Below are 12792 nucleotides of genomic sequence, written 5' to 3' on the forward strand. Positions count from 1 at the left end.
GGAAGGGCAGCTGGCCGGCTCTTAGCCCAGCAGCTCTCTGGCTGCTCAGTGTGGTCATGCCACGGCCGCGATCCTCCCTGTGCTGCTGCTCCTCGCCGGGCTCCTGTCCTGCTCCAGCCCTGCTCCTCCTCCTGCTCCTGCTGGTTTCCCAGCCTTGCTCCTGCTCAGTCCTGGCCGCCTCGGCTCGCTCCTGGTCCCGGCTTCCTTACCCTGCCCCCGGGCTCCGGCGCTGACCCTTGATGTGCCTCCTGGGTCCCCTCCTGGCTCTGACCCTCGGCTTGGCTATTAATTCCTGACTCCGGCTCTGACCCTTGTGTTGGATCCGCTTCCTGCTCCTGCTCCGACCATTAGGGCTGACCACCCACGGCCCCACCTCTATCGTGTGTTCCCTTGGGCTGTTTGCTGGGGAGGGAAGCAGACGCCGTCTGCGCCTGGAGTGGGCTGCCAGCACCTCAGCCGATGGGAAGGAGCCGGGAATGTTGGCGACAATCCCCTTGTTCTGTCCGTGCGTTCAGGGATTCGGGTGGGTCCTGATCCCCCCTTCCCTGTCCCTGAAGGGAGTTCTGGGTTATTAATTCCCCAGGGTTTTGTACGGGGCCGTGTCCCTCGGTGGGCAGCTCCTCAGTGGGCGGGTGCAGGGGGAGCTGCCGAGGGGCAGAGGCTGACGCTGCCCCAAGCTGAGTTGACCCCCCGAGGGGTGAAAGGCTGCGACGTGGCCCAGGAGGTCTCTGTCTCTGTCATTTTATCACGGTGAGAAGAGAGGAGCCAAGAGCCGTCGGGCGTGTTTAGCAAGTGACGACAGCCTGTCGGCTGGAGGGAGCCTCGTGCAGGAGTCTGCGCCGTCACTGCCCCCCGAAACACCAGCCTCTCCCGCGCTCTGGGGCCAGACAGGAGCGGCTGCAGCAGGGTGCGTCTGTGCTGCCCAGCAGTGCTGCCCACGGCGCTCCCCCGTCTCCCATCGGTCCCACCGGCGGCATTGCTCTCCGGCAGCCGGCCAGCCAGCAGGGCCAGCAGCACCCATCACGTGCGACCAGCCTAGAGCTCTCAGAAACGTCCCGTTCAGCCTCGGCAGCTGGGTGTGTGGATTAAATAGAAGATTTGTCCTCATGCAAGTCCCACGTCACACACGCGACCACACACATTATCCCTGCTGGCGTCCTGCCCCCGGGTCCCCCCGCGCCCTGTGAGCCGAATGAGGCAGGAACTCTGCTGGGGGAAGCAGGGGTTGGCCTGGCTCGGGGACAAGCAGCGGCACAGCGAGCCCGGAGCAGCAGAGAAGCTGGATGCAGAGGACTCCACCGAGGAACAGCGTGCAGCACCAGCAGCACCAGGAGCCGGGGAGCAGCGTGTGGAGCAGACTGTGACTGCCAGACACTGCAGCCGGGGGCAGCTCTGTGCAGGGTTTATGGGGGAGCAGCGGCTGGGCAGGGCCCCAGGGAGAAACAGTAACCGAGGCTGGCCTGAAAAGCAGCCTGCATAGGCGCAGACTCTGTGGGTGCTCCGGGGCGGGGGCAGGGCTGGGCGACGCATCAGGGGGCACTTCCCCAAATGTTGGGGAATGGAAGGGGTGGGACCAGCCCCTCTCACACTGCTCTGCTGCATGGCGGGCTGGCGGCTGCCTGAGAGAGCCTGGCTGGGGAGGTGGCTTCTGCTCCCCGTCTGGGCTCGGGTGCTGGGGACCAGGGGAGAGCAAGCAGGAGCTTTGCGCCCCCATCATGTTTCCGGCTCGCTCAGCATCAGTCCCTGGCAGCCGAGCCGGGCAGGGAGCAGAAGCCAGGCTGCAGACCAGCACCCGGGAGGGGCCGGTGTTAGAAGTGGCTCCTTTCCACCAGGGAGGGGGTCGGTGTTTGGAAGCGGCACCTGTGTCAGCCGTTTCCCCTCCATCGCGCTGTGGGGTTTAGTTTCACTTTCCCTCGCCCCAGGAGGCAGCTGCGCCCGGCCCCAGGCGCGCGCGTTGGAGGGCGAAGCTCACCTGAGCTCAGGACTGCGTCCTGCCTCCCTAAAGGGCTCCGTCCCTCGGCCGCGCTGGTCGCTGCACCTGGCCGGCTGTCTCCTCCTTGCTCCACCGCAGGCTCCCACTGACCGTCCTGCGCGGCGCCCCTCTCTGAGCGGGCGGGTTTGTTATGGAGGCCTCGCTCCCCACCCTGCCCAGCTCAGCTGACTCCCGTGAGGCCGGACACCGCTTTTTGGCGCCCCCAAATCTTGGTGCCCTAAGCGGCTGCCTAGTTCGCCTAGTGGTTGCACCGGCCCTAGCCCCACCCCCATCCCACATTGGCCTGCAGAGCCCTGAGTCGCAACTGGACTGTCCCAGGGGCCAAACAAGAGCCGCGGTTGCTCACTTTGAGCTGTAAGTGATTAAGCCTCTGTAGCTAGGGGGGATCTGCAACCTCCCCATTCCCGCCAGCCCCAGTCACTGCCCTTCCCTGAGCCTGTGTTGGGTGGGTATCGGGACCCTACAGGCCTGGAACCGACGCGCCTCTGGCCAGGTGATCATAGAATAGAATCATAGAATATCAGGGTTGGAAGGGACCTCAGGAGGTCATCTAGTCCAACCCACTGCTCAAAGCAGGACCAATTCCCAACTAAATCATCCCAGCCAGGGCTTTGTCAAGCCTGACCTTAAAAACCTCTAAGGAAGGAGATTTCCCCCACCTCTCTAGGTAACGCATTCCAGTGCTTCACCACCCTCCTAGTGAAAAAGTTTTTCCTAATATCCAACCTAAACCTCCCCCACTGCAAATTGAGACCATTACTCCTTATTCTGTCATCTGCTACCACTGAGAACAGCCGAGCTCCATCATCTTTGAAACCCCCTTTGAGGTAGTTGAAAGCAGCTATCAAATTCCACCTCATTCTTCTCTTCTGCAGACTAAACAATCCCAGTTCCCTCAGCCTCTCCTCATAAGTCATGTGCTCCAGCCCCCTAATCATTTTTCTTGCCCTCCACGGGACTCTTTCCAATTTTTCCACATCCTTCTTGTAGTGTGGGGCCCAAAACTGGACACAGTACTCCAGATGAGGCCTCACCAATGGCGAATAGAGGGGAATGATCACATCCCTCGATCTGCTTGCCATGCCCCTACTTATACAGCCCAAAATGCCATTAGCCTTCTTGGCAACAAATGCACACTGTTGACTTATATCCAGTTTCTCATCCACTGTAACCCCTAGGTCCTTTTCTGCAGAACTGCTGTCTAGCCATTCGGTCCCTAGTCTGTAGCAGTGCATGGGATTCTTCCGTCCTAAGTGCAGGTCTCTACACTTGTCCTTGTTGAACCTCATCAGATTTGTTTTGGCCCAATCCTCTAATTTGTCTAGGTCCCTCTGTATCTGATCCCTACCCTCCAGAGTATCTACCACTCCTTCCAGTTTAATGTCATCTGCAAACTTGCTGAGGGTACAGACCACGCCATCCTGCAGATCATTAATGAAGATATTGAACAAAACTGGCCCCAGGACCGACCCTTGGGGCATTCCTCATGATACCAGCTTCCAACTAGACATGGAGCCAATGATCACTACCCGTTGAGTCTGACGATCTAGCCAGCTTTCTATCCACCTTATAATCCATTCATCCAGCCCATACTTCTTTAACTTGCTGGAAACAATACTGTGGGAGGCCGTATCAAAAGCTTTGCTAAAGTCAAGGAATAACACATCCACTGCTTTCCCCTCATCCACAGAGCCAGTTATCTCATCATAGAAGGCAATTAGGTTAGTCAGGCATGACTTGCCCTTGGTGAATCCATGCTGACTGTACCTGATCACTTTCCTCTCCTCTAAATGCTTCAGAATTGATTCCTTGAGGACCTGCTCCATGATTTTTCCAGGGACTGAGGTGAGATGACTGGCCTGTAGTTCCCTGGATCCTCCTTCTTCCCCCCTCACTAAGCCCACCCTGAGGACGAATACATAAAGAGTGAGAGAACTCCCAGGGCTCTGTGCCCTCGCATTGGTCGCTCTGCCCATGGGGCTGCCCCTTTCCCCGAACCCTCGTCTAGACGTCTCATCTGTGTGGGGCGGGACTGACTCTCCTGCCGGGCGTGTACGGTCTGAGCACAACAGGCCGGTGTGCTGGGTCCCCGGGCACTAGTGTCACGAACGTGAATATTAATACCAGCAGTTCATACTCTGCACCGGGTGCTGGGGATCGACCCTGTGACTGAAAACCCAGGCGGTAACAGTCCCTTTTCACCCCGTTCCCATGGAAATCCTGCTCTGTGGCACCCCCGCCCCAAACAACAACCTCACTGAGCAGAGACACAGAACCCTGGGGCCTGGGGAGAGGCTGCCAGAGGTAGAGCGAGCACGAGGCACTCACCCCATGAGGGTCTGAGAGTCCGATCCAGATGGGTTTCCACTCTGTGTGGTGCTGCTTGATATAATTGGACAGAATTTCAGCTTCTCCAGTATTGTGAATGGAGACAAGATTGGCCCCTTGCAAATGGTTCTGGCAGTCAACCTGGGACAAGAGAAAGCAAAGCTAGTTACCCCCCACTGGAAGCAGAAAGAGTTCGGGGGCCCTGCCTCCCACAGGCAGCAAGGGCTGTGAGGGGACAGGACCCCGTGTTAGCGCCTCTCCCCTCCCCAGGACCAATGGGAGGAGCAGGTAGAGTCGCCTCCCTCTCTCCATCCCCCTTCACCTTCCCGGCCCCCACCCCGCTCGGCACAGCCACAGCCACCCTGTGCCCTGCTGGCGGCACCGAATCCCTCCCGCGCCAGCTCCTGGGCTCTGCTCTGAGCACTGGCCTGCCCTGGGCCATGGCTCTGCCAGACACACCCGCTGTCATGCTGGGAGCAGAGCACAGGTGTGGCTGATGAAGGTCACTGTGCTGACCCCAGGCACTCGGACTCTGCCAGGCGCTCGGCTTGTGCACATGAGCAATTAGCACCACATGACCTCAGTGCAGCCCTGGCCGAGGGGATTTCCTGGCAGCTCTCACAGGGTCCTAGAGCCCGGGCTCCAGCCCAAGCCCAGAAGCCTTCACAACAATGAAACAGGCGTGGCAAGCGGACAGCAGGGCGACTGGCAGAGAGGCTGGTGGCGAGGGCCAGAGCAGAGCCCCACAGAGAAACGCAGCAATCGACCGTTGGGGTGACGAGCGAGTGCCCGAGCAGTGCAGCGTGTAAGGTGCCTCCTTCCCCACCTCCACACAGGGTGGGAGATGAACTCTGCAGATGAACCTCTGAACTCTGGGGCTGCACTAGCCAAGGACAGCAACTGTGAGTGGGGTACAGAGAAGGGACGGGCACGTTAAAGGGACATTTGGGTTGCTGGACTTAAATACCTGAGGGGAAAAGGACTCTGCTCAGCTTACTTGGGGGTGGGTCGTTGTGTTTATGAACCCTAGTTGTGGTGTTTTCCCAAATTAATGCTGAGTTATTTCCCTCCTTTTATTAACATGTGGACAAGGGGGATCCAGTGGACATAGTGTACTTAGATTTCCAGAAAGCCTTTGACAAGGTCCCTCACCAAAGGCTCTTACGTAAATTAAGTTGTCATGGGATAAAAAGGAAGGTCCTTTCATGGATTGAGAACTGGTTAAAAGACAGGGAACAAAGGGGAGGAATAAATGGTAAATTCTCAGAATGGAGAGGGGTAACAAGTGGTGTTCCCCAAGGGTCAGTCCTCGGACCGATCCTATTCAACTTATTCATAAATGATCTGGAGAAAGGAGTAAACAGTGAGGTGGCAAAGTTTGCAGATGATACTAAACTGCTAAAGATAGTTAAGACCAAAGCAGACTGTGAAGAACTTCAAAAAGATCTCACAAAACTAAGTGATTGGGCAACAAAATGGCAAATGAAATTTAATGTGGATAAATGTAAAGTAATGCAAATGGGAAAAAATAACTCCAACTATACATACAATATGATGGGGGCTAATTTAGCTACAACAAGTCAGGAAAAAGATCTTGGAGTCATCGTGGATAGTTCTCTGAAAATGTCTGCGCAGTGTGCAGAGGCGGTCAAAAAAGCAAACAGGATGTTAGGAATCATTAAAAAGGGGATAGAGAATAAGACTGAGAATGTATTACTGCCCTTATATAAATCAATGGTATGCCATCATCTCGAATACTGCATACAGATGTGGTCTCCTCATCTCAAAAAAGATATACTGGCACTGGAAAAGCTTCAGAAAAGGGCAACTAAAATGATTAGGGGTTTGGAATGGGTCCCATATGAGGAGAGATTAAAGAGGCTAGGACTCTTCAGCTTGGAAAAGAGGAGACTAAGGGGGGATATGATAGAGGTCTATAAAATCATGAGTGATGTGGAGAAAGTGGATAAGGAAAAGTTATTTACTTATTCCCATAATACAAGAACTAGGGGTCACCAAATGAAATTAATAGGCAGCAGGTTTAAAACAAATAAAAGGAAGTTCTTCTTCACGCAGCGCACAGTCAACTTGTGGAACTCCTTACCTGAGAAGGTTGTGAAGGCTAGGACTATAACAGAGTTTAAAAGAGAACTGGATAAATTCATGGTGGTTAAGTCCATTAATGGCTATTAGCCAGGACGGGTAAGGAATGGTGTCCCTAGCCTCTGTCTGTCAGAGGATGGAGATGGATGGCAGGAGAGAGATCACTTGATCAATGCCTGTTAGGTTCACTCCCTCCGGGGCACCTGGCATTGGCCACTGTCGGTAGACAGGATACTGGGCTAGATGGACCTTTGGTCTGACCCGGTATGGCCTTTCTTATGTTCTTATGTTCTTATGTAAAAGTTTTTGCTACACTCAGACTCTGTGCTTGTGAGAGGGAAGTATTGCCTCTTAGAGGTGCCCGAGGGTGGAGTGTAATTGTCCCAGGTCACTGGGTGGTCGCTTGAGCCGGTTCTGTGTTGTATTGTTGAAAAGGAACCGCTAGATATTGAACCTGGCCCGTGTTGCTGCTGGCGCCACGTAGCAGAAGGGTTACAAACATAATACAATTTAACATCCCTGTGGCGGGGAAAACACCACAGCAGCCCACTGAGGTAGCATTTCATTTCAGAAAGGGGAACTACACGAAAATGAGGAATTTAGTTAAACAGAAATTAAAAGATACAGCGCAAAAAGTGAAATCCCTACAAGCGGCATGGAAACTTTTTAAAGACATCATAATAGAGGCTCAACTTAAATGTATACCCCATATTAAAAAACATAGTGAGAGAACCAAAAAAGTGCTACCATGGCTAAACAAGAAAGTAAAAGAAGCAGTGAGAGGCAAAAAGGCATAATTTTAAAAGTGGAAGTTAAATCCTAGTGAGGAAAATAGAAAGGAGCATAAATACTGGCAAATGAAGTTTAAACATAGAATTAGGAAGGCCAAAATAGAATTTGAGGAACAGTTAGCCAAAGACTCAAAAAGTAATAGCAAAAATGTTTTTTTTAGTACATCAGAAGCAGGAAACCTGCTAAACAACCAGTGGGGCCACTGGATGATCAAGATGCTACAGGAGCACACATGCATGATAAGGCCTTTGCAGAGAAGCTAAATGAATTCTTTGCATCGATCTTCATGGCTGAGGATGTGAGGGAGATTCCCAAACCTGAAGCATTCTGTCAGGGTTCCCTCCACACTCTGAACTCTGGGGTACAGATGTGAGGACCTGCATGAAAGACCCCCTAAGCTTATTTCTATCAGCTTAGGTTAAAAAGTTCCAGAAGGCACAAATCCTTTCCTTGTCCTTGGATGCTATTGCTGCCACCACCAAGTGATTTAGACAAAAATTCAGGAAAAGAGTCACTTGGAGTCCCTAGTTCCCCAAAATATTTCCCCAAGCTCCTTCATCCCCTTTCCTGGGGAGGCTTAAGAATAATGAGAGTACCAACCAGACCCTTGGTTTCTAGGACACTGAATATCAATCAGATTCTTAAAGGAAGAACTTTATTTATAGAAAAAGTAAAAGAATCACACCTGCAAAAATCAGGATGGAAGGTAACTTTACAGGGTAATAAGAAGATATAAAACACAGAGGACTCCCCTCTAGGCTCAGCTTCAAAGTTACAAAAAACAGGAATAAAACTCCCTCTTAGCATACAGAAAATTCACAAGCTAAAACAAAAGATAATCTAATGCATTTCCCTTACTTATAATTTTTGTAATCTTATATGGATCATTTCAGGTATGTTTTCAGGAGATGTTTTTCCTGCCTGGTCTCTCTCTCTGTCCAGAGAGGGAACAACAAAGAGAGCACAAACAAAACCTCCCCCACCCACAGATTTGAAAATATCTTCTTTCCTCATTGGCCCTTGTGGTCAGGTGCCAACTAGGTTATTTGAACTTCTTAACCCCTTACAGGTAAAGATTCAGTACAGCTGCCCAGGAGGGATTTTTATGTTGCCCTTATCTGTATGTTTATGACAGTGACAAATCTGAGAAACTGTCCCAGATTGAGGTATCATTAGAGGAGATTTTGGAACAAATTGATATTAAACAATAAGTCACCAGGACCAGATGGTATTAACACAAGAGTTCTTAAGAAACTCAAATATAAAATTGAACAACTACTAACTGTGGTATGTTTCAGACCTGTCCTCACTTACCGACAACCCCCCAACCTAAAGCAAATACTCACCAGCAACCACACATCACTGAACAAAGCCAGACCCAGGAACCTATCCTTGTAACAAAGCCTGATGCCAACTCTGTCCACATATCTATTCAAGTGACATCATCATAGGACCTAATCACATCAGCCATACCGTCAGGGGCTCGTTCACCTGCACATCTACCAATGTGATATATGCCATCATGTGCCAGCAATGCCCCTCTGCCATGTACATTGGCCAAACCGGACAGTCTCTACACAAAAGAATTAATGGACACAAATCTGACATCAGGAATCATAATACTCAAAAACCAGTGGGAGAATACATTAACCTGTCTGGCCATTCAATGTCAGACCTGCGGGTGGCTATCTTACAACAGAAAAACTTCAAAAACAGACTCCAACGAGAGACTGCTGAGCTGGAATTGATATGCAAACTAGACACAATCAACTCAGGATTGAATAAGGACTGGGAATGGCAGAGCCATTACAAACATTGAATCTATCTCCCCTTGTAAGTATTCTCACACTTCTTATCATACTGTCTGTACTGGGCTATCTTGATTATCACTTCAAAAGTTTTATTTTTTTCCTCTTACTTAATTGGCCTCTCAGAGTTGGTAAGACAACTCCCACCTGTTCATGCTTTCTGTATGTGTGTATATATATCTCCTCAATATTTATTCCACCCTATATGCATCCGAAGAAGTGGGCTGTAGTCCACGAAAGCTTATGCTCTAATAAATTTGTTAGTCTCTAAGGTGCCACAAGTACTCCTGTTCTTTTAACTGTGGTATGTAACCTATCATTTCAATCAGCTTCTGTACCAGATGAGTGGAGGATACCTAATGTGATGCCAATTTTTAGAAAAAGCTCCAGAGGCGATCCTTGCAATTACAGGCCAGTAAGCCTAACTTCAGTACTGGACAAACTGGTTGAAACTATAGTAAAGAAAAAAATTGTCAGACACATAGATGAATATAATTTGTTGGGGAAGAGTCAACATGTTTTTTGTAAAGGGAAATCATGCCTCACCAATCTACTAGAATTCTTTGAGGGTGTCAGCAAGTATGTAGACAAGGATGATCCAGTGGGTCTAGTGTACTTAGATATTCAGAAAGCCTTTGACAAGGTCCCCCTCCAAAGGCTCTTAAGCAAAGTAAGCTGTCATGGGATAAGAGGGAAGGTCCTCTCATGGATCAGTAACTGGCTAGAAGATAGGAAACAAAGGGTAGGAATAAATGGTCAGTTTTCAGAATGGAGAGAGGTAAATAGTCATGTCCCCCAGGGATCTGTTCTGGGACCAGTACTGTTCAACATGTTCATCAATGATCTGGAAAAAGGGATAAACACTGAGGTGGCAAAATTTGCAGATGTTACAAAGGGATCTCACAAAACTGAGCGACTGGACACCAAAATGGCAGATGAAATTCTATGTGGATAAATGCAAAGTAATGCACATTGGAAAACATAATCCTAACTACACATAGAAAATGATGGGGTCTAAATTAGATGTTACCGCTCAAGAAAGAGAATTTGGAATCCTTGTGGATAGTTCTCTGAAAACATCCACTCAATGTGCAGTGTCAGTCAAAAAAGCAAACAGGATTAAGAAAGGGATAGATAATAAGATAGAAAATATCATATTGCCTCTATGTAAATCCATGGTACACCCACATCTTGAATACTGCGTGCAGATGTGGTCACCCCATCTCAAAAATATATATATTGGAATTGGAAAAGGTACAAAGAAGGGAAACAAAAATGATTAGGGGTATGAAACAGCTTCCACATGAGAAGAGATTAATAAGACTGGGACTTTTCAGCTTGGAAGAAAGACTACTACGGGGGGATATGATCAAGGTCTATAAAATCATGACTGGTCCAGAGAAAGTAAATAAGTGTTATTTACTCCTTATAACACAAGAACTAGGGGTTATGAAATGAAATTAATAGGCAGCAGGTTTAAAACAAAGAAAAGGAAGTATTTCTTCACACAACACACAGTCAACCTGTGGAACTCTTTGCCAGAGGATGTTGTGAAGGCCAAGACTATAACAAGGTTAAAAAAAGAAGTAGATAAATTAATGGAGGATAGGTCCATCAATGACTAATAGCCAAGGTGTGCATGGATGGTGTCCCTAGCCTCTGTTTGCCAGAAGCTGGAAATGGGCGACAGGGGATGGATCATTCAATAATGGACCTGTTCTGTTCATTCCCTCTGAAGCACCCAGCATTGGCCACTGTCGGAAGGCAGGGCACTGGGCTAGATGGACCATTGGTCTCACTCAGTATGGCCGTTCTTATGCACACAGGGCCCCATCACCACCCTCATATCCTATGCAGCGACTCCCTGGCCACATACCAGCCAGCAATGGGAATCGAACTGGAGACCTTCAGCACAGCCCTGTCACCGGAGCGAAGGGAGCTGCTTTGGTAACACCGAGAAAGGAGCAGGCCCTTCCTGAGCCTGCTGCTAGAGGGAGACACGACCCCACCTGGGCCCAGGCCGTCCCTGGCAGACACAGCGCATGACTAGCATGTCAGGTCCAGAGGAGATCGTGCCCCACCGGGGGCTACGTTTACATTGTATTCTGCTTCCCAGCCTGGCCAGGGCAGGTTGTTCCCTCACAGCCTGTTCCCAGGGCTCTGTCTCGGGCAGTGTGAAATGTGCCAGCCCTGGGCTCTCACCTAGGGTTGCCAGGCGTCCGGTATTTAACCAGAATGCCCGGTCGGAAAGGGACCCTGGTGGCTCCGGTCGGCATCACTGACGGAGCTGTTAAAAGTCCGGTTGGCATCTCAGTGGGGACCCAGGGCTAAGGCAGGCTCCCTATCTGCTCTGACTCCACGTGGCTCCCAGAGGAGGCCGCCATGTCCCTGCAGCCCCTAGGCACATGGGCAGCCAAGGAGGCTCCATGCCAGCTCCCGCCCCAAGTGCTGGTTCCGCAGCTCCCATTGGCTGGGAACCGCAACCAATGGGAGGTGCGGGGCAGCACCTGTGGCCATGAGGGCAGTGTATGGAGCCTCCCTGGACACCCATATATGTAGGGGCCGCAGAGACTTTGCGGCCACTTACTAGGAGGTGCATTAAATTCTGCCGGGACCCCATACCCTGAACTGTCTCCCACACCCCAATCCCCTGCCCCATTTCTGAGTCTCCTCCTCCACCTAATCTCCCTCCTGGAGCAAACACTCTGCCAACATCCTAACCCCGTGCCCAGCCCTGAGCCCCCTCCTGCACCACAAACCTCTCATCCCCAGTGCCACCCCAGAAGCACCCCCCCACCAGAGCCATGACCTACCCCCCAAACTTCAACCCCCTGCCCCAGCCCAGAGCTCTCTCCTGCACCCCAAACCCCTCATCTCTGGCCCCACTCCAGAGCCCACACCCTCAAATGGAGCCCACAACCCTTCCTTCACTCCAAACCCCTTGGTCCCAGGCTGGAACCCCCTCCTCCACCCCAAACCCTTCATCCCCAGCCCCACTCTAGAGCCCATACCCTGCAGCCCAGAGCCCATACCCCCTCTTCACTCCAACCCCCTGCCCCAACTTGGAGCCCTCTCCAACACCCCAAATCTCTCATCCCTGGGCTGACCCCAAAGCCCGCACTCCCAGCCAGAGCCCTCACCCCCCTCCCACACCCCAACCCCTTGCCCCAGCCTGATGAAAGTGAGTGAGGGTTGGAGAGAGTGACAGAGGAAGGGGGGACGGAGCGAGGGGGGGCGGGGCCTCGGAGAAGGGGTGGAGCAGGGACGTAGGCTTAGAAAGTTGGCAATCCTACCGCCGCCCCTCCCACCGTAGCAGATTCCCAGCCTAGCCCAGCTCACTTCCTCTGATATTCACCCTAAACCGCCCCATCCCCCCAGCCTCCAGCTCCAGCCCAGCGCCCCTGAGCCCCGCTGCCCCCAGCCTCTCACCTCAGCCTCTGCCCAGTTTTTCTCTTGGGAGATGTATCCATAGCAGTTGCCTTCGTAGGAGAGCCAGCCCGCCGGACAGGACAGAGCTTTTGTCCCTGCAGAGAGAGAGGGGGCTGGGGGCAATGGTGGGGACAGGACACCGCGGTTAGAGGCTGTTTCACAGGCACAGCTGCGGCTTTCACTTAGGACAATTAACGTCGGGATCCCGTTTGGGGCTGTGTCTGGCTGGCAGGACCCTCCAGGCCCTGGCGCTGCAGGAAGAAGCTGGGTTTGCCCAGACCCCACATCGGCAGAACGGGGCCCCTGGAACCCAGCCCTGAGCAGGGATCCCAGCCGGGC

This window comes from Trachemys scripta, chromosome 1 (genome assembly GCF_013100865.1).
Source record: "Trachemys scripta elegans isolate TJP31775 chromosome 1, CAS_Tse_1.0, whole genome shotgun sequence".
Classification (NCBI taxonomy): Eukaryota; Metazoa; Chordata; order Testudines; family Emydidae; genus Trachemys; species Trachemys scripta.